General features: G+C 43.9%; 1 protein-coding gene across 1 annotated transcript in view; it reads left to right on the forward strand.

Annotated features, from left to right (window-relative positions):
- Positions 1-2,020: 2,020 nt before the first annotated feature.
- PRLR (prolactin receptor) overlaps positions 2,021-19,855 on the forward strand; it is a 117,094-nt gene continuing 99,259 nt past the window's right edge. The window contains exon 1 of the mRNA XM_083465866.1: positions 2,021-2,215. The gene's annotated coding sequence lies outside the window, so the exon portion shown is untranslated. The remainder of the gene's footprint in view (positions 2,216-19,855) is intronic.

Raw genomic sequence — 19,855 nt, forward strand, 5'->3', positions numbered from 1 at the left:
GCTCTATTTTTGTCATGTTGCTCCAATTTATTTTTGTGCTGTGCATTGCATCCTCTTCTTTTCTACGATTTGGCAGATGCACTTGCTTAGAGAAATCTTGAATCCTAGCAGGGCCTAATTACTGCACTCACAGTCATGGCTGAGCAGCAATACGGGGAAAGAAATGTCGCAGCTTCTATAACAGAAATCTGTTACCTCAAAACGCTTCCCTGTGTTTTGATGCAAAATGGATATTCCTTTATCTCAGGATAATTAGCGTAATTGTTAGTTAATTGTGGCACTTGAGGTGGGCAACAGCAGTAAAATGCATAACTAGTAAAAAAAGAAGAAGATAAAACAACATCCAGTTAACACTTAATAACACATTTAGGCTATAATCCTATGAGCATCCCATGGGCCATAGGATAGTATGAAAGAGTCATAGCTCAGTGTCTCAGGTATAGCATCTGTTTAGCATTCAGAAGGTTCCAGGTTCTTGGTAGTTCCACCATATCAGCAGCTCCAGGAGAGGGGTGGTCCAAGCGCTGGCATTCTCATACCCTCCAACATCCCGCTGATCGATACTGGGGGGATAGTTTTTTGCTCCCGAATTCTTCTGGGACTCACGCCAGAGTGCCGGACCAAGAAATAGGACATTCTGGGATCCAATCAGAAGCTGGGGTGGCTTCTGTGATTTCAGGATGTCCCACTGAACTTGGGACAGTTGGGGGGGAATGCATTCTCTGTGGCAGCCGCAAAGTTGTAGAATTCTCTCCCCACCTTTGATATGGTTTTCGGTGAATGCTGAAGATGCACCCTGACCTTTGACCCCTGAGAGGTGTGTGTTTTCAGGATTCACTCTATTCCTGAGACTGTAATTTGTTTAGGTAAAGGTAAAGGGACCCCTGACCATTAGGTCCAGTCGTGGCTGACTCTGGGGTTGCGCTCTCCTCTCGCTTTATTGGCCGAGGGAGCCGGTGTACAGCTTCTGGGTCATGTGGCCACCATGACTAAGCCGTTTCTGGTGAACCAGAGCAGCGCACGGAAACACCGTTTATCTTCCCGCCGGAGCGGTACCTATTTATCTACTTGCACTTTGCCATGCTTTTGATCTGCTAGGTGGGCAGGAGCAGGGACAGAGCAACGGGAGCTCACCCCGTCACGGGGATTCGAACCGCCGACCTTCTGATCGGCAAGTCCTAGGCTCTGTGGTTTAACCCACAGCGCCACCCGCATCCCTTGTAATTTGTTTAAACTGCTTTTAATACTGAATTTTAAATTGTCCAAACTGACAGGGTGGTCCTACAGGAAGCCTGGAAGCAAGACCTAAGTGCTCTTCCCTACTTGTGATTCCCAAAACTGATTCTGATAGTGCAGGGAGGACATAGCCTAAAATGGAAGACTTGAGTCTTAGGCTACCACCATCACCCTGTGTGGAACATACCTCACACTGGTCTTGACATTTTACGTTTCCTCACTCTCACCCTCAGCAGTCAATGATATGGAGCTGAGAATAGGGGACCACTCAATTGCTGTGATGTCCATGATGCCAGGTAAGCTCTACTACAGAAGAAAAGAGTGGAACTAGACCACCACCATCTTCTGTGGAGCTGCTTTTTATCATTGCCTCAGTCACTATTTTCCAGGCTGCAATCTCAAGGACACTTATTTGAAAAATAAGTTCCTTTCAAATAAACAGGTCGTCAGAGCAATTGTCAATACTTCTGACCTGGGACTGATGTGTTTGCTTCCTTGTATTTACTAATGAACTTGCAATGCATTTCCCAGGCAAATAAGACACAAATAATTTCCAGAATGGGAAGGGGGGAAACCAAAGAGTAAAAAATTCTCTACAGAGAGAGAGAGAAAGAGCGCAGGCAGATGTACACATAAATCATAAAGTAGTAAGTAGGGGTTTTTTATGTTGACATCAAACCTTGACATCACATGTGGCCAAGGATGCTGTAGCAACTGCAACTGCGTTGTCAAGGAAACAGCCCTGTGCTAAGCAGGCAAGACCAATGAGGATTAAGCATTGCTAGATTCTAGCTAAGCCTCAGTGACCTTATCAGAGCACAACACAATCTATCTGATATATACTATGCAGGTATTCCCCTGGAAGGTGGAAGCTATCTGCAAACTAGACAAACAACCTTGTGCTGTGTACTTAACTGAAATGTTGAAGGTGGATTATTCAAACAGTTGACTCGTTTCCCAGCTGAGATGGACACTTTCTGTAAGTAAGACAAGTGTTATGAATGACCGGTTATTGTTAAGAAAATTAAAGGTGCGGTAATGGTTGATGACTGAAAATGTTATTTAGGAAAGTCTTGGCAGAGTTGTTGTTTTTAGAATGCAAGTTTTTGGGAACTTTATGAAGCAGTTGTGATAAACTTAGGATGAACCAGCGCCTCCCAGCCAGAGAGAGCCAGCAATGTTTTCAGGCATGGAATCCGAAAACAGTCAAGTCAGAACAGGAAAGCATAGAAGAGCGCAGAAAGGCAGCTGAGTCAACTAGCCTCGCTTTTCCTTTAAGTAAGCAGTTCATTCTTAAATATTGACTGGTGTTTTGCATTTGCGGTGCTGAAATAATAAGCTTACACCCCTCTGGGTGACACAAGTTTATTTTATCAGGAGATTGACAGCTTGTTTTTGGAGAAAAGGCACTGATATACCAAACTCAGCCGTTGCACCCTAATATGCACAAAAGAGAATATCGTGTTGGAGGGGTGGTTGTGGAAAGATATGCAGAGAAGTATTTTTGGTATTGAAATAACGACACAGTGTACAAGCAGTGACTTTGCCTGCCTTTACTCTTTTGCTTTCTTTCTTGTTTCAAATGCTCCCTTGCAACGCAACATGCCTGGTATGCCTAAGAGCATCACAGAGGCATCTGTAACTGTGCAGATTATGAACTCTCAGTCTTTGTCCACTCTCGTGTGTTTATATCTGGGAGAAGCAGCAATTCATCTGGACATAAAAACCAAACATACTTTTATGATCCTCCAAGAATGTTAGCGCTTAGCTATTCGTAATTTGCTTAATACAGAGGGTGGAAGGGATTGGCTGAAAGCCAGTAGGGAAACTATAATCAGCCACACTCTAGTTGCTTACGATGTGAGCATGCTTAGCACAATCCAGCCAAAGTTAAGCGCTTTCAAGTCTGGAAGAGTTAAGCAGCAATCCACTAACCCGGGAGTAAGCACTGTTAAACTCCATTGACAGCTGATATGATTGGAAAATGCTAGAGACTGGTTGGGTCGTATCCATAGTGATACTGTTTGTTGATTCCTCTTCTGTTAAATTTAATAAAAGCTAAGAATGCCCTTGTACCAATGATCAGGGTACAAAAGCGATATTAATTGGTAAAAAAAAGTAAATATGAATTTGGTGGGGTGGGAAAAGAAAAGAGTACAAAAGATGTGAAAAAGAATTCTAGAAGGGAAGAAAAGGATCTTGTTAAAAAGCATTGGGGTGTGGAAAGCTTGGCATATGAAAAGTCAGTCTTGAAATATGAACTTGCACATGTTAGCTCTGCTAACAACTCTCAGTACCCTTCAGACACTACAGTTTCTTTGTTTACAGAATTCTTTGGGGGAAGTAATGACTGTATAAAGCAGTATCATAGTTCTTTAAATGGTGTAAATGAGATTATAATGGTACGTATTGCTTTTATTGCAATTATTTGTATGGTTTGATAGATTTTATATATGTTTATGGGGACACGGGTGGCACTGTGGGTTAAACCACAGAGCCTATGATTTGCCAATCAGAAGGTCGGCGGTTCGAATCCCCACAATGGGGTGAGCTCCCGTTGCTCGGTCCCTGCTCCTGCCAACCTAGCAGTTCGAAAGCACGTCAAAGTGCAAGTAGATAAATAGGTACTGCTCCGGCGGGAAGGTAAACGGCGTTTCCGTGCACTGCTCTGGTTCGCCAGAAACGGCTTAGTCATGCTGGCCACATGACCCGGAAGCTGTACGCCGGTTCCCTCAGCCAATAAAGCAAGATGAATGCCGCAACCCCAGAGTTGGCCACGACTGGACCTAATGGTCAGGAGTTCCTTTACCTTTATATATGTTTATAGTTTTACTTCTAACAGTGCCTAATAGTTTGGTTTCTAAAATTATTGCTTTTTCTATGTTGTTATTGCTTTGCATTTTTATGTTAGCTTCCTTGAGTCCTGTCAGGGAAAATGATGGGGTACAAATAAATATATCATAATACAGTGGTACCTCGGGTTACAGACACTTCAGGTTACAGACGCTTCAGGTTACAGACTCCGCTAACCCAGAATAGTACCTCGGGTTAAGAACTTTGCTTCAGGATGAGAACAGAAATTGTGCGGTGGCAGCAGGAGGCCCCATTAGCTAAAGTGGTACCTCAGGTTAAGAACAGTTTCAGGTTAAGAACAGACCTCCAGAACAAATTAAGTTCTTAACCCGAGGTACCACTGTAATGATGATAATAATAAATGCGGTGTTTTTAAGAGAAACAAGCTTCTGCATGGTTCCTTCTGTTTTTAATTCCAGATCATTTTCCACATTACAAGTTCATGACCTCCTGATATCTGGGTTTTTTGGCTGTGTGCCTAATGCACATTAACTAGCTCTAACTCCCTGGCGCAGTGGATCCTGTTAGCTTACTTCAATCATTCTGAATCCCAGTTGCAGTATGTAAAACTCACAATCCCACCCCGCAGAACATGCTACTCTCATAATTTTTCTTTACCCACAGGGCTCTTGCTACATCCTCCCTGTCCCTCATTTTATTATTTGTTTTATTTATTTAAGCTATTTACAAGGTGGGGGGGGGCATTTTTCAGGTAAATCCCTCCCAAAGGCTGCCTTCACATGGCAGTTTATCTCATTTCCCAAACTGTTTATTTCTGCATTATATTTGAGTTTTCAACGTGACGTAAAAGCAACTTCTGGCAATCTAGTGGATGTTTAACGCTCATTTCCACATTAATTGCTTCCAGAAAAGAAAAGGAAAAAAACCACCAGTTTCTAACCCCATTATCCCAAAACATTATGGGAGTAAAGTGATGAAATTTTGAGGTGGTGCCCTTTCCTTCCACTTGCTTGGGTGACTCATGGGAAAAACAAAAGCACAAGGGTGTGGGGGGGGGGACTTGTGATGCTATCCAATGGCGTTTGTTGTTCTGTCATACCAAGCCCACTGTTGTCAGTGAAATTTAGCACAAGATGCTGGTGAAATTTGGCTCAATACAGTGGTACCTCTGGTGGGAAACGGGATCCGTTCTGGAGCCCCGTTCGCAACATGAGCAAAATGCAACCCGCATCTGCGCGGGTCACGATTCGCCGCTTCTGCGCATGCGCGTGATGTCATTTTGCATGTCTGCGCATGCGCGAGCGGCGAAACCTGGAAGTAATCCTTTCTGGTACTTCGAGGTCGCCGTGGGACACAACCTGAAAATACGCAACCTGAAGCAAACATAACAAGAGGTATGACTGTATGTTGGTGTATCAGTCAAAAAGCCACAGTTTCACACAAACTGGATTTATTTTAATCAAATTCATACAAGTAAGTCCCATTTACATGAGGGTTAGGTTTCCGGGTCCCGCATGTATGCGTGAATTTGCATATAGTGGAAACACCATTGGGTTCATTGGCCAGTGGGATTTCCCGGATACCCACCCCCTTTCCACCCCTTTTTATTTTATTTTATTTACCAAGCACATAAAGCTGAATGTACACAAGTTGAACCCGTGTAAGCGGGGGGAGGGGAGGGTGCCTGTAGTTTTATTATAAAAGAACACGTAAAGACACAAGCTCTGAGACTCTTAACACAATTTGAAAATTTATTAAGCACAGTGGATGATTGTGGGGGGGAGGAATTAGTTTCTAAATTGTATTAATGTAACTTATGGATCTATGGAACCCCTTAAAAAGATATAGGAACTGTTGTTGTTGTTTAGTCATTTAGTTGTGTCTGACTCTTTGTGACCCCATGGACCAGAGCACGCCAGGCACTCCTGTCTTCCACTGCCTCCCGCAGTTTGGTCAAACTCATGCTGGTAGCTTCGAGAACACTGTCCAGCCATCTCGTCCACTGTCGTCCCCTTCTCCTTGTGCCCTCAATCTTTCCCAACACCAGAGTCTTTTCCAGGGAGTCTTCTCTTCTCATGAGGTGGCCAAAGTATTGGAGCCTCAGCTTCAGGATCTGTCCGTCCAGTGAGCACTCAGGCCTGATTTCCTTAAGAATGGTTAGGTTTGATCTTCTTGCAGTCCATAAGACACTCAAGAGTCTCCTCCAGCACCATAATTCAAAAGAATCAATTCTTCGGCGATCAGCCTTCTTTATGGTTGTTTTTGTCCACGGAGTTTTCTTGGCAGGGATACTGGAGTGGCTTGCCGGTTCCTGCTCCAGGTGGATCATGTTTAGTCAAAATTCTCCACTATGACCTGTCCGTCTTGGGTGGCCCTGCACAGCATAGCTCATAGCTTCTCTGAGTTATTCAAGCCCCTTCGCCACGACAAGGCAGTGAACCATGAAGGTATACTAGATATGCACAAATTCTTTCCAAGGACTGGAATGAAATTTGGAAATTGCAACCCTTAAAATCTGCTTCCAATGTTCTAAGGGAAAACTTATTAACATTATTACACAGATGGTACTGCATTCCTTTGCAAATGTCAAAAATGTTCTCTTCTAATCTATATCATCTAAATGTTGGGGGGGGTGTTGCAATAAAAGTGGGACATATTATCATTTATGGTGGAAATGTCAGTTGATGCAAGATTTTTGGGATTTAATTTCAACCGAAATGATTAAAAAATAACTAAATAAACTATTGTTTGTTGTTCACAATTAAAGTTACTGAATATTTTTGATGATACCAATGTAAATGTCAAAAGAATTGGTCTACTCTTACATATGATATTAGCAGCACAAATAGTAATTGCAACTCAGTGGAAATCAGCCCAAAATCTTACACGGGATGCTTGGTATCACTTATTCTGGAATATAGCTATAATGGAGAAAATCACACATAATTTGAGTTTTTGACAAGGACTAGCCTCTCCAAACATTTTTAATGCGATTTGGCATTCCTTTATGACATATACAGTGGAACCACAGACAGCCCTTGTCACAAGACTGACAAATCTAGAGCTATACTTGCCAATCTTATAAAGTTGACAGTCTATACTTGGACGTTGTTATTTTAATTCCTGTGCAACTACTCATTCAACGTGCCTGTTTTATAGTTTTGTTTCTCATCTTTTAATGTTTGTCTGTTGTTATAGTTGTGTTCTCCATTTTATATACATTATAAAATGGTTAAAACAAAAAAGCCACTGCAGTGCGAAAGGAACATTAGAAAATGAGACAGAGGCACTAGCCAGGAATATGAATGCAGTATTTTCCAATATGCACCCAAACTATGTAAGAGCTGGAAAAAGAATCAAGAAGGCAAGGAGAGAGATGCTGATACGTGGATGATAATCAGCTTAGTTGATTGTCCATACTTCAAAAAGAGTCCAAAACAGCTTCGGTTTAATCAGCATGAGCACCATCAGGCAAGTCCCCCGTGATAGGCAGTAAGCTGCATTTAGTTAATTTTAAGTGGTGTGCTAGGTGCTGTACAGAGCTTAGAAACAGCAGCCTTGATGTCTGCAGTATAGATGTTACCAAGCCATCTATTTTTAGATTCTGGCTGTCTGGCTGTAGTCCAGGGTCATTTGTATTTACAGCCTAAACCCTCTTTTCAAAAGATTTGCATAGGAAAACAGGTTGCGTGTTTAAGTCAGCGCACAGTTTTAAAAACCAACAACCGCCCGTGCTAAATAGGTTTTGCCTAGTGAACTGAGGTTCACTGGTTACACTTGAAAGTTTATGCTTGCTATCTGCATTTCAGGTTGTGATAGGGAGTTTTCAGGTGCTTGGAAGCTCTCTGAACGGTGGTGGTGACAGGCTGGTCTTTATTAAACCAGAAGGGTCCCCATCTTGTTTTGTTGATGGTACAAAAGCAATAGGCTATTGTTGTCTGTTTTTGACAGAAGACCTTTGAGCATCTGCAGTGCTGGCATATCCTGTGGGCACAAACCGCCTAAAATCATATTAAGCAGAGAGTCTCATCTGCTTTCTGTAATTGCATGAAATGTTTTCCCCTTTTTGCATATTTAAAGCGCCCACGATTCCCAAGAAAATTATGTTTGTAGCTGCTCATTAAGTCTGGCATGGACTCTGATGCATGTTTTTTCCCTTTACATGGTTCTTCTGCATTTGGACTGAGATCCTAAGTATATTCGTTTGGCAGTACATTCCATGTGAAAGCAAAACGATTCCAAAATAAATGTGTTTGGGATCAGAGTGCCAGAACGACCTGCCTTTCTTTTTATTTGAGACCTCAGATCCCAGAGATTTGAAAATTAATTTTGGCACTTTTTAACTGTTACAAATAACACTTTCTTGTGAATTTTTTCCCCCATTAGAGATGTGCAAAATGTTCATCCATGAAAATTCAGGGGTGAAGAAGGAGCTTCAAATGATAGAAAACCTTTCTAGCATCCTGTCATTTTAAAAAAGCTCTTTACCATTTGTTTGCCGCTGCTTATTTCCCTGCTCTGTATACTGAAGCATATTGGACTCCACATTGTGGGAAGACACTGTCTAATACAGATAAATGCTGGAGGTGTAATGTTGAGAATTAGTATTTTTTATACATTTAAAAATCTTTTTCTTTTCCCAGTTCTCCTTTATCCCCTTACTTCTTCCTTTCCTTTGTCAAATTAGCCAGTAAAAAACCAATGAAGTGGTGGGAGCTAAGCCTATACCACTCCTCCAATGGGGACCCCACAAAGGGTACCCCTATTTGATGTAGGGCAGACATGTCCAAGACATCGATCGCGACCGACTCGTCGATCCTGGGAGTGATATTGGTCACTCTGCATTGTGCTCTCGGGAGTTAGAGCTCCAGCGGTGGAGTGAGGGGGACTTGCTGAAGGGGGGAAGGCGGGAAATGAAAAGCTCTGTGCCTGCCCACCCACTAGTTGAAATGCAAAGAAAGGAATGAGAAAGGAGCCCCCCCCCCCACAAACAGTGAGGAAGGCAAAGAACAAAGCACATGAGGGGGAAACCCCTTAGCGCTCCATGAGCTTGAGCAAGGGAAAGGCTTTAACGCCACAAGGCTTTAAAGCTGCGATTTATATATGTATACCTGAAGGAGCGTCTCCACCCCATCATTCAGCCTGGACACTGAGATCCAGCGCTGAGGGCCTTCTGGCAGTTCCCTCCCTGTGAGAAGTGAGGTTACAGGGAACCAGACAGAGGGCCTTCTCGGTAGTGGCGCCCTCCCTGTGGAACGCCCTCCCTTCAGATGTGAAGGAAATAAGCAGCTATCTTTTCTTTAAATGACATCTGAAGGCAGCCCTGTTCAGGGAAGTTTTTAATATTTAGTATTTTAATATTTAGTATTTTAATATTTAGTATTTTAATATTTAGTATTTTAATATTTAGTATTTAATATTAAATTTTAACACTTGATTGGGAGCCACCCAGAGTGGCTGGGGAAACTCAGATGGGTGGGGTATAAATAATAAATTGTTGTTGTTGTTGTTGTTGTTAAAAGCAACAGTAGGAGAAAGTTGTAGATCACAGCCTACTTGAAGTTGGACATGCCTGATGTGGGTCATAAGCCACTCCCTGCAAGATGTGGTTTACCCTTAGATACACTTCCAGCAGACAGGCTGGAGTGGGATAGCAATGGCTTAACCCAGTGCCTACGCCAAACTGTTCACTACTTTAACCAGTAATAGTTGTGCCCCAATAGGCTGTTGTCCAGCGTGTGCACATTCATTTCTCCAGGGAACTGTGGGGTCATAGGGCCTTGGCATGCAACTGAACTTGGGGAAATTAGAAAGTGGGAGAAATGGAAACTAACACATTTGCTCACCCCTACATGCAAAAAGACCTCATTCTTAAAGTCTGACCAACTCAAGAACCAGTTTGAAAAACTGGTAGAAGCGAGGATTGATTTTCTGCACTACTGGTAAAAAGCTCATGAGAGTTGCAGTGCTCATCTCCAGCATCAAACCCTTAAAAAACATGTATTGAAGCTGCAGCTGCTTCAATGAGCTTCTTCCAGCTTCATTTTCTGACTGCCTGGGACCATTGAGGATTCCCAGAATGACTCCTGCTGATTTGCACAAGTATAAATGAGATGAGAATTGAGACCTCTTATTTTGCAAGCCCAGAAAATAGAAGGAGCCATAAATTGCTTGTATTGTACTGGGAAGATTGTGAAGAGTATGCCTCTCAGATTTCATGTTCAATCCATTTTTGACTTTGAAGAACTTCTTTTGTGCTCCTCCTCCTGTTTTTTCTTCTGCTGCTGAAGATTATAGATGAGGCACATTTAAGGGCTCCAGTGTATAGAGCTGCTGCCAAACCACTGCTGCTTTTGATATATAGATGTGCTTATCTTAGATCCCTCAAGCATTATGTCTGTCTTCTGTACCATTCTTGTGTATGAAGGATGGGATTTCTTGGCACTGTTGACAGCGTGGTATAGATTAGTCTCCTGGGAAATTGCTTTTAAATTGCAACCCAGATGTGTATATCTTTCAGTGCTTTTGTTCAAGATCTAAAAGGTGGGAAAAACACATTTGCCTTCTGTACACAGCTATTGGCAAGGCCCTAACACAACACCCACTAATAGCCAATACTTTGGGGAATTGGTAGGAATGTATGGATGTGGAAATAGCCCTGTTGTGTCTGGAAGCATCTTTTTTTTTCTTTCTCCATGCAGAATGTTCTGTACAGCAAGGGTGGCCTTTACCATGAATTAGGAAAAAACTACACAGTACGTCAGCAGCATAGAACATTGGCTAGGAAAATGTGTCGTGCAATGAGAGTCGCGGAATGGGTGCTTTATTGGGGTTTAAAATGAATAATAATAAATATGGTTTTTAAAATAGCCTGCTCCCATAGTTATGTCACTGTGTTGCCGAAAGGTTTTTTGTGGCCCCTTAAGTCCCCTGTACGCAGGTGTCTTTTATTTTATTTTTTTTAATAATTTTTATTAACAGGCCAATCACATCACATTATCCAAATCACATTAGTTCCAAATTATACAGCCAAATTTTAAATTTTGTTGCGGGTACCCATACATCAAGCTCCGCACGACTCCAAAGCTCCGAACGAGTCCAAACATCACTTATATTACTGCTTTAATTAGACAGTTCTATCCAGTTCAATCCAGATAGTCCTTTATTACTTTCTTTCTCTTCTTGTTGTTGTTATTATTATCGTATATTCCTTTCTTTGCGATCTCTGATAATTTTCACAAGCAGATTAGCAGGCATCCTTTGTGTGGGTTTTGTACTCTCCAAAGATCATATCACTCAGGGACAGCCTTTGTTCAACGCTTCCAAAAAATAAATAAATTTAATCTTCGGTCTGTCCTTTACTTTTCTCAGGCTTGCCAAATAAATCAAATGAGTCAGGAGGCTCTGTCAGGTCAAGCTTGCGTTCCAACATTCCTTCTCTTTTGAATGATCCCGATTCTCCTCCCCCTGTCCTTCTTTCTCCGGCAAGCCTGTCTTGGCGAGACGCCATTTTTTAACTGCGTCATGAAAATTTTCCTCTTTCTCACCGTTCACCAATCCTCTCTCCTGTTATAATCCATCCCACACAGTTCTTGAATTCCTGCTTGTGATTAGTGAAAACGCAACGATCTTATATCTATCTGGGGTGAAGGGTTATTAATATCACATCGTGGGGGAAAAAAAAGTTTTTTCCTCCACCCCCCCTTCATTCCAAACATACAGCCTCCTAGTGGTGATTCATCAGAAGATGTACTTATCCATCCGTCACTCCCAGTCACAGAGATCCATTAATCAGCAGTCTTATCTCTCGAACATTACTTGATATATGTGCTTCAGCTTCATTCTAATCGTATGTTTCCAATTATAGTTCCGAGCTGAAGCAACCAGCACGCGCTAATTGGAATCGGCGTCAGGAAGATCTGACTTCACCGAGGGCTCGTGCCAAGTGTTCGGCACCCCCATCTTTCGGATCAGGGGGTGCATTGTGAACACCGCTGGCAAGGCAGCACCCCCCCATCTCCTGGGGGGGTAGGAAGACTGCATATTTCCCATAGCAGCCCCTTGATTACCTCGTATGGGTCAGAGAGATGTTATTGTCGGCCATCTTCCAACGCGCCACCTGGTGGCCCCCCGTACGCGGGTGTCTTTTAAGGGACGCGGGTGGCGCTGTGGGTAAAACCTCAGCGCCTAGGACTTGCCGATCGTCAGGTCGGCGGTTCGAATCCCCGTGGCGGGGTGCGCTCCCGTTGCTCGGTCCCAGCGCCTGCCAACCTAGCAGTTCGAAAGCACCCCCGGGTGCAAGTAGATAAATGGGTACTACTTTATAGCGGGAAGGTAAACAGCGTTTCCGTGTGCTGTGCTGGCTCACCAGATGCAGCTTGTCACGCTGGCCATGTGACCTGGGCGTGTCTGGCCCCCGGCCTCTTAAGCGAGATGGGCGCGCAACCCCAGAGTCGGACACGACTGGCCCGTACGAGCAGGGGTACCTTTACCTTTACCTTTAAGTCCCCTGTACAGTGTTTCTATCTATCTATCGATCGATCGATCGGCCATTCTGGTAGATACTCTGCTGTGATTCAGTGGTTTTCAATGCCATCTAAGCTAGTGTCTATCAACACATTTTGTATACCAGATTTCATAAGTAGATTGTGCACTGTGCAAAGAAAGTGCCATACTTCCTTTTCTTCACCCTGAACCTCTCACCAACCAACCTGATAGGGTAACCCCAAGTTCTAGAATTTTAAGAAGAGGAGGGAAAACGAAGCTTAATAATAATAATAATAATAATAATAATAATAATAATAATTTATTTATACCCCTCCCATCTGGCTGAGTTTCCCCAGCCACTCTGGGTGGCTCCCAATCAAGTGTTAAAAACAACACAGCATCAAATATTAAAAACTTCCCTGAATAGGGCTGCCTTCAGATGTCTTTTAAAAATAGGATAGCTGCTTATTTCCTTGACATCTGATGGGAGGGCGTTCCACAGGATGGGTGCCACTACTGAGAAGGTCCTCTGTCTGGTTCCCTGTAACCTCACTTCTCGCAGTGAGGGAACTGCCAGAAGGCCCTTGGCGCTGGATCTCAGTGTCTGGGCTGAATGATGGAAGTGGAGACGCTCCTCCATCTTTTTCATTCCAGTAAGTGTTTCTTTTGTGAGGGAGATCTGCTGTGTGATGAAGTTTAATGGGTAGGAGAGGGCATATTAACTGCAATTTATTTCTCTGGGCACCCACTTATGTGGGTGCAGCAGAGTTTCAAAATCCCATCCTTGGCAACAAAATTAGAAGCATAGGAATTGGGCTATAAAACCTTGTTTTGAGCAAGTCCAATTATGAATTAAGCTGACTTCCCTCTTCCTACCCTGCTTAAGAAAGAATCAGGCAACAACTTGTAAAGTAAGTTTTAAACTAAGATTTGCTTACTTTATAATCATGCATTGGTTCACAGCAATTGCAGCAGTAAAAACTATGTGGGCAAAATACTTATACTGCAAATGTAAGTACCTAAAACATGTACATAAAGCTGGAGCAAGTGGATGCATGTCTGCATCCAACACTGGTGAAAGGAAGAGAGAAAGAAGCAGGAAATACTATGTGCTCCTTCCTCTCTAGGAGAGGAGGGGAAATGACATCACACCGAGCCCTCTCTACCAATTGTATTTCTATGGTCTGAGTATCTGCCTGTCAGCAACACAGCTCTAAGCACTTAGCCCATTCTTGTGCTAACTAGCAAGAAAATGCATTTGTTAGGTTTGGCTCCTAATCTCCCACAAAAGTCTCATCATATGGCTTAAGAGAAACAGGAAGTAGAAATACCCTGCACTTCCTGTTTCTTGTGCTCTGAAGTGAAACTTTCACATATACCAGTAACTTATAAAATTTGAGATTTTCACAAAAACATGAGACCTCTTAGAATTTTAGAGACTTTAAAGGTCAGGGTTGCTAGAGTGGCACCCCATGGCACTCTAATTCTTGATACCCAGAAAGTTCAGAGTTTGTGTCAATATTCCTTGCATCCCTGCATTCATTGTCTGTCTGTGCAAATGAAGGGGAGGATCTGCAACACTTTTCTCCTTCACTCCAAGCAGTATGGGTGGCATGTAACTCACCTATTACACCAGGACTGGCCCAAAATATTTTGCTGCTTCAGGCAGAGCAACAAATGACTCTCTCTCACACACACACCGTCTGCAAGTCATGGTGCCATAGCTGTCAACCGTCCCTTATTTGGCGGGAAACTCCGCTATCCCAGCGCCGTGTCCCGCTGCTGTCCCGGATTGATGTTGTCACTTAAATTTCCCGGGTTTCATGCTCGCCCGGCTCGGCAGGGAAGCAGTGACACGAGGTCCTCCACCTCGAGAGAGAGCGCGCATGAGCTGCCGCGTCTCCGTCTCTCCCTTTTCCCCCTCAGGGGCGTGTCGTGAGGAGATGGGTGGCAGTGGGCGGGCAGGCAGCCCCTCTCTTGCGAGACATCTGCCATGCTGCCAGGGGAAGCCGGAAGAGGCAGTGGCTGAGGAGGCGGCCTGAGGGAGGAGAAGAGGAGGGGATGGGGAGAGACGCAGAAGGGCGCTTTAGCGGCTGCCGCCGTGCCGCAACCACCTCGTGCCAGGCTCACGGGCGGCATGGGCGAGAGTCTCTCCCCCTCCCTCTTGGGCAGGGAAGGGCTGATGGAACTCATAAGCGAAGCAAAATCCCTTATTTTGGCTGCTGACCCCTTATTTTCAAGGCTGCTGGTCCCTTATTTTCAAATCTGTAAGTTGACAGCTATGCATGCTGCATAGTATCCTAAGTCATCCTAGTTACTTTGGCAGCTGAGGTAGAAAAATCCCTTTGCATCTCCCTGTTTGCAGTGAATTAAATAATACCCATCAATTTGCTACATTTTGATCTCACCATAAATCAGCTGCTTGGGGCAGCTGCCCCACTCTAGCCAGAGAGCAGTTGCTGGACTGGAGTGTTGAGTGCTTTCATCCTTGGTGTTGAAATTGTTACTTTGAACGCACTTCTCATCTGAAAGAGCGAATTCATAAATCCTGGAGAAAGAGGTTCAGGTTGATGAGGAAGATTTGGAAGGCTGCATGGCAAAGTCTCTGGAATGGCTTTTCATTAACAATATATGCCCAATTACATCCAAAGAGCTCTCCTCAAACGGAACGTATAATTGCACACGCTGGCTAAATAATACATGATGGCTTACCATAATGAAGAACCCATCATTTCTTTTCTACATCTTTGGAGGGTCTGTAATTAAGCTGGCCTGCCAAACATTTCCATCTTGCACCTTTCAAAGAAAATTATATATGCAATGCTCAATAGGGAAATTGTGACATATGTAAAATAAAAATAAAAACCAGCCCTTTAATAGAAAGTGAAAGTTGGTCCCCCTGTTCTAAAGGAACTGAATTGTATGAATGTTTTCCAAATACAAAACAAAATAAAGCACAGTCGTTCATGTTGTTATTATATATGTCATATTTAGCACTTTAATTCTCCTTCTGCCGTGTCATCTTTTCACAGCTATATTACCTGTTATATTTGACCCTGCTGATCTTTCTTAAAAACTTCCCTAAAATGTCTGTCAAGAGCTGAAGGAAATGGCGACTGCAAAATCATTAAATGACTGTGATGTGTAGCCGCTCTCTGTAATTGCATAGTGTTTTTAGTTACCGAAATATTTCTGTGCACTCCACCTGGGCTGTTCAGGGTGCAAACTCAAAACAGAAGGTGCCTTGTGATGGTATAAAGCTGGTGTCCCACAACCATTTGCAGTCTGAGGAAACATTTACAGTAGATATCAAAGAAACTGTCATGGGCACTACAAAAAAGAAGAAAACTCTGCAGTGCCTCCAACCACCCCTCAAAACACCCCACATACACACAAAAGGGGGGGAAATGCAGGGAAAATAAACAAATCAGAAAACTTGCACCAAAAACAAGCAACCTCTCCCAAACCCTCTAGAAACACGCCCCCCCCATCTTTAAAATAAATGAGAGTGAGGAAAGTGGTCATTGGCAGGAACCAAAGGGGGAATTAGGAAGAACTGTTCTAAAAGACCTTCTAGTGCTTATGAAGCAATACGTACACAGAAAGACTGTGGATTGGATTACCGGTACATGTCCCTGTCTGCATCCTGTATCCCTGAGTCCTACCAGCAAAATGAACCAGTCTTGTGACACATATTTTTACCATCTTGGTTGTGATTTGCACAGAACTGTACCCCAATATCCTTTTTTAAAAAAATGCTTTATTTTCAGCATTGTTGTTGTTGTTTAGTCGTGTCCGACTCTTCGTGACCCCATGGACCAGAGCACGCCAGGCATTCCCGTCTTCCACTGCCTCCCGCAGTTTGGTCAAACTCATGCTGGTAGCTTTGAGAAAACTGTCCAACCATCTCATCCTCTGTCGTCCCCTTCTCCTTGTGCCCTCCATCTTTCCCAACATCAGGGTTTTTCCAGGGAGTCGTCTCTTCTCATGAGGTGGCCAAAGTATTGGAGCCTAAGCTTCACGATCTGTCCTTCCAGTAAGCACTCAGGGCTGATTTCCTTAAGAATGGATAGGTTTGATCTTCTTGCAGTCCGTGGGACTCTCAAGAGTCTCCTCCAGCACCAGAATTCAAAAGCATCAATTATTCGGCGAGCAGCCTTCTTTATGGTCCAGCTCTCACTTCCATAGAGCCAGTGTGGTGTAGTGGTTAAGAGCGGTAGTCTCGTAATCTGGGGAACCGGGTTCGATTCCCCGCTCCTCCACATGCAGCTGCTGGGTGACCTTGGGCCAGTCACACTTCCTTGAAGTCTCTCAGCCCCACTCACCTCACAGAGTGTTTGTTGTGGGGGAGGAAGGGAAAGGAGAATGTTAGCCGCTTTGAGACTCCTTAAAGGGAGTGAAAGGCGGGATATCAAATCCAAACTCTTCTTCTTCTTCTTCTTCTTCCATACATCACTACTGGGAAAACCGTAGCTTTAACTATACGGACCTTTGTTTGCAAGGTGATTTCTCTGCTTTTTGCTTTTTCCCTGCCAGCATAACCCCTCAAAAAGAAAAGAAAAGAAATGTGCCTCTTTTTTAGAAACACATCCTGATGAAAGCTGTGCTTTCCCTTTAAAAAATAAAATAAAAAATCAACGAAAACAATCTTTTGCTTCAAATGGGTGAGGTGGAGAGGGGTGTGCAGAAGACAGACAAGCAGAGTTGGAGGGACAGACATTTCTGGTAGATGACAGGGTGAGTATCGGCTCTGTCTTCTTACACAGCATTGTAGAACTGCATCAGTGAAAACACTCAACACACCGACATTCTGACTCAGAACGGCTTCTGCTTACAATTCCAAGTGTCTTCAGGGCCCTCGCTGTGAAGTGCCCTCTGGCTTCAACATTTGCCGGAGGGCACTTCACAGTCCATGCTCAGGGGCAGTATATCTCTGAATAACAGAGGCTGTGGACAAACTAGAGTGGATGGCCATTGCCTGTGAAGTAATGCACCAGATGATGACTTCCTCCTGTGCTAAGTTAAGTCCTGCTGTACCATTCAGATACCAATCCTTGTCTCTGCCTGGCCCCCTAATTTCTGCCGCCTGAAGCAGCATGCTTCCCTTTGCTTCACAGTACAGCTGCTGCTCCTTCACGTTCCAGTTCAATGCTGTCAGCACTGACAGGGCTGAACATTAGCAGCCGTACATGGAAACTGAACCTGGGACCATTTGCATGCAAAATTTGTGCTATACCACTGACTGAGCTTTGACTGTGGATTTTTGGGTTTTTTTCATGTACAGTGGACGCTCAGGTTGCGAATGTGATCCGTGCGGGATGCATGTTCGCAACCCGCAGAGTTCACAACCTGCAGCAGTGCCTCTGTGCATGCGCAGGTTGCGATTCGGCACTTCTCCGCATGCACAAAGAGCAATTTAGTGCTTCTGCACATGCACGAAACCCAGAAGTAACCCATTCCGGTACATCTGGGTTTCGGCGGGTCAGTAACCTGAATAATAATAATAATAATAATAATAATAATAATAATAATAAATTTTATTTATATCCTGCCCTCCCCAGCCGAAGCCAGGCTCAGGGCGGCTAACAACAATAAACAGTACAACAGTACAGCACAACACAACACAACACTCTAAAATCATTCATTATAAAATTAATTCAGAGCTCTGCGAAGATTGCCGAAGGAGGGAGTCAGGCTGTGCCCTGGCCAAAGGCCTGGTGGAACAGCTCTGTCTTGCAGGCCCTGCTGAAAGATTTCAAGTCCCGCAACCTGAAGCGTCTATAACCCGAGGTATGACTGTAGACTGACACAGCAGCCTTTGCTGGTTGTGAATCCAGATGCTGAAACAGGGGAGACAAAATATCTGAGGGATTGTGCAGTTATTTCATTGACACAGACTTTACTTACAGGTGGGCCAAATTTTCCATCATGTTAGTCACGTAGCCCTGCCCTTAAATGCAGGGTTTTGTGGGGGTTTGTTTTTGTTTTTGCAAATAACTAGAGAAAGGAGCCCGGTTCATATTATGACCAACAAATGGACGTGAGTCTTTACCAAATTGCCCCCTCAGCCTGTCATTGAAACAAAATGCACACACACACACACACACACACACACACCCTCTTTTGGGTAGTTCAAATGACCTGCTTAACTGCTTACCCCTATTCCTCATCCAACAACAACAACACACATTGGCAAATGTATGTAAAGGTGTAACTATAAATCCTACTTGTCTTTGTGCAACAATTAAGATCCAACACTCAGATACAAAGTGTTTCTTAGCTAGGCCGAATGAGAAAACATGTAACTATCTGTACTGCAAAATGATCCTTTGCTACAAAGCGCTTCCCCAGAGAACAGGTGTTTATCTAGAGATTATTAAAGAATTAAATGTAAGATCAGTGGATAAGGCAAAATCAGTTACCATACCCTTTCAGCACTCTGCAATTTTAAATGCTGTGAACCAAATCGGAAAATTTACATACAGAGTTAGATCCATGAAAGAGGCTTGGCAAAATTAGGACTAAGGCTAAACCAAGACAGAAGTAGGTCATGGAAAATACAGATGCCACGATCCAAGGACAGTAAGAACAAGGAGACCCAGGAATAGGAACAGGGGAGACATCTGATTTAAAAGCAAACCTACCCGACCCATGGGACACGGGTGGCGCTGTGGGTTAAACCACAGAGCCTAGGGCTTGCCGATCAGAAGGTCGGTGGTTCGAATCCCCGCAACGGGGTGAGCTCCTGTTGCTTGGTCCCTGCTCCTGCCAACCTAGCAGTTCGAAAGCACATCAAAGTGCAAGTAGATAAATAGGTACCACTCTGGTGGGAAGGTAAACAGCGTTTCTGTGTGCTGCTCTGGTTCGCCAGAAGCGGCTTAGTCATGCTGGCCACATGACCCGGAAGCTGTACGCTGGCTCCCTCGGCCAATAAAGTGAGATGAGCGCCGCAACCCCAGAGTTAGTCACGACTGGACCTAATGGTCAAGGGTCCTTTTACCTTTACCTTACCCGACCCACACTATCTGAAACAATATGCGAACCAAAGCACAGCCACCCGAACTTTGCACAGTGCTCCAAACTTTGCAATGCCGTTCTCCTGCCAAGCAATGTCTTGCAAAAATGCATGTACTAGGCTGAAGTCTGTATAACAAGGCAGGTATGTGTGAAAATAACATACAGGAAATGCAGTACAGTATAGTCAGAAAAATATGTGTTGCGAAGTGTGCATATAGGGCAGAATAGCAGGCCAAGGCTCTGCAAAGAAAACTGACCTACTTTGGCTTCATTGAGTTTCACACACCTGGTAGGCTAGCTC

Source organism: Podarcis liolepis (genome assembly GCF_965112155.1).
Source record: "Podarcis liolepis genome assembly, chromosome: 11".
NCBI lineage: Eukaryota > Metazoa > Chordata > Lepidosauria > Squamata > Lacertidae > Podarcis > Podarcis liolepis.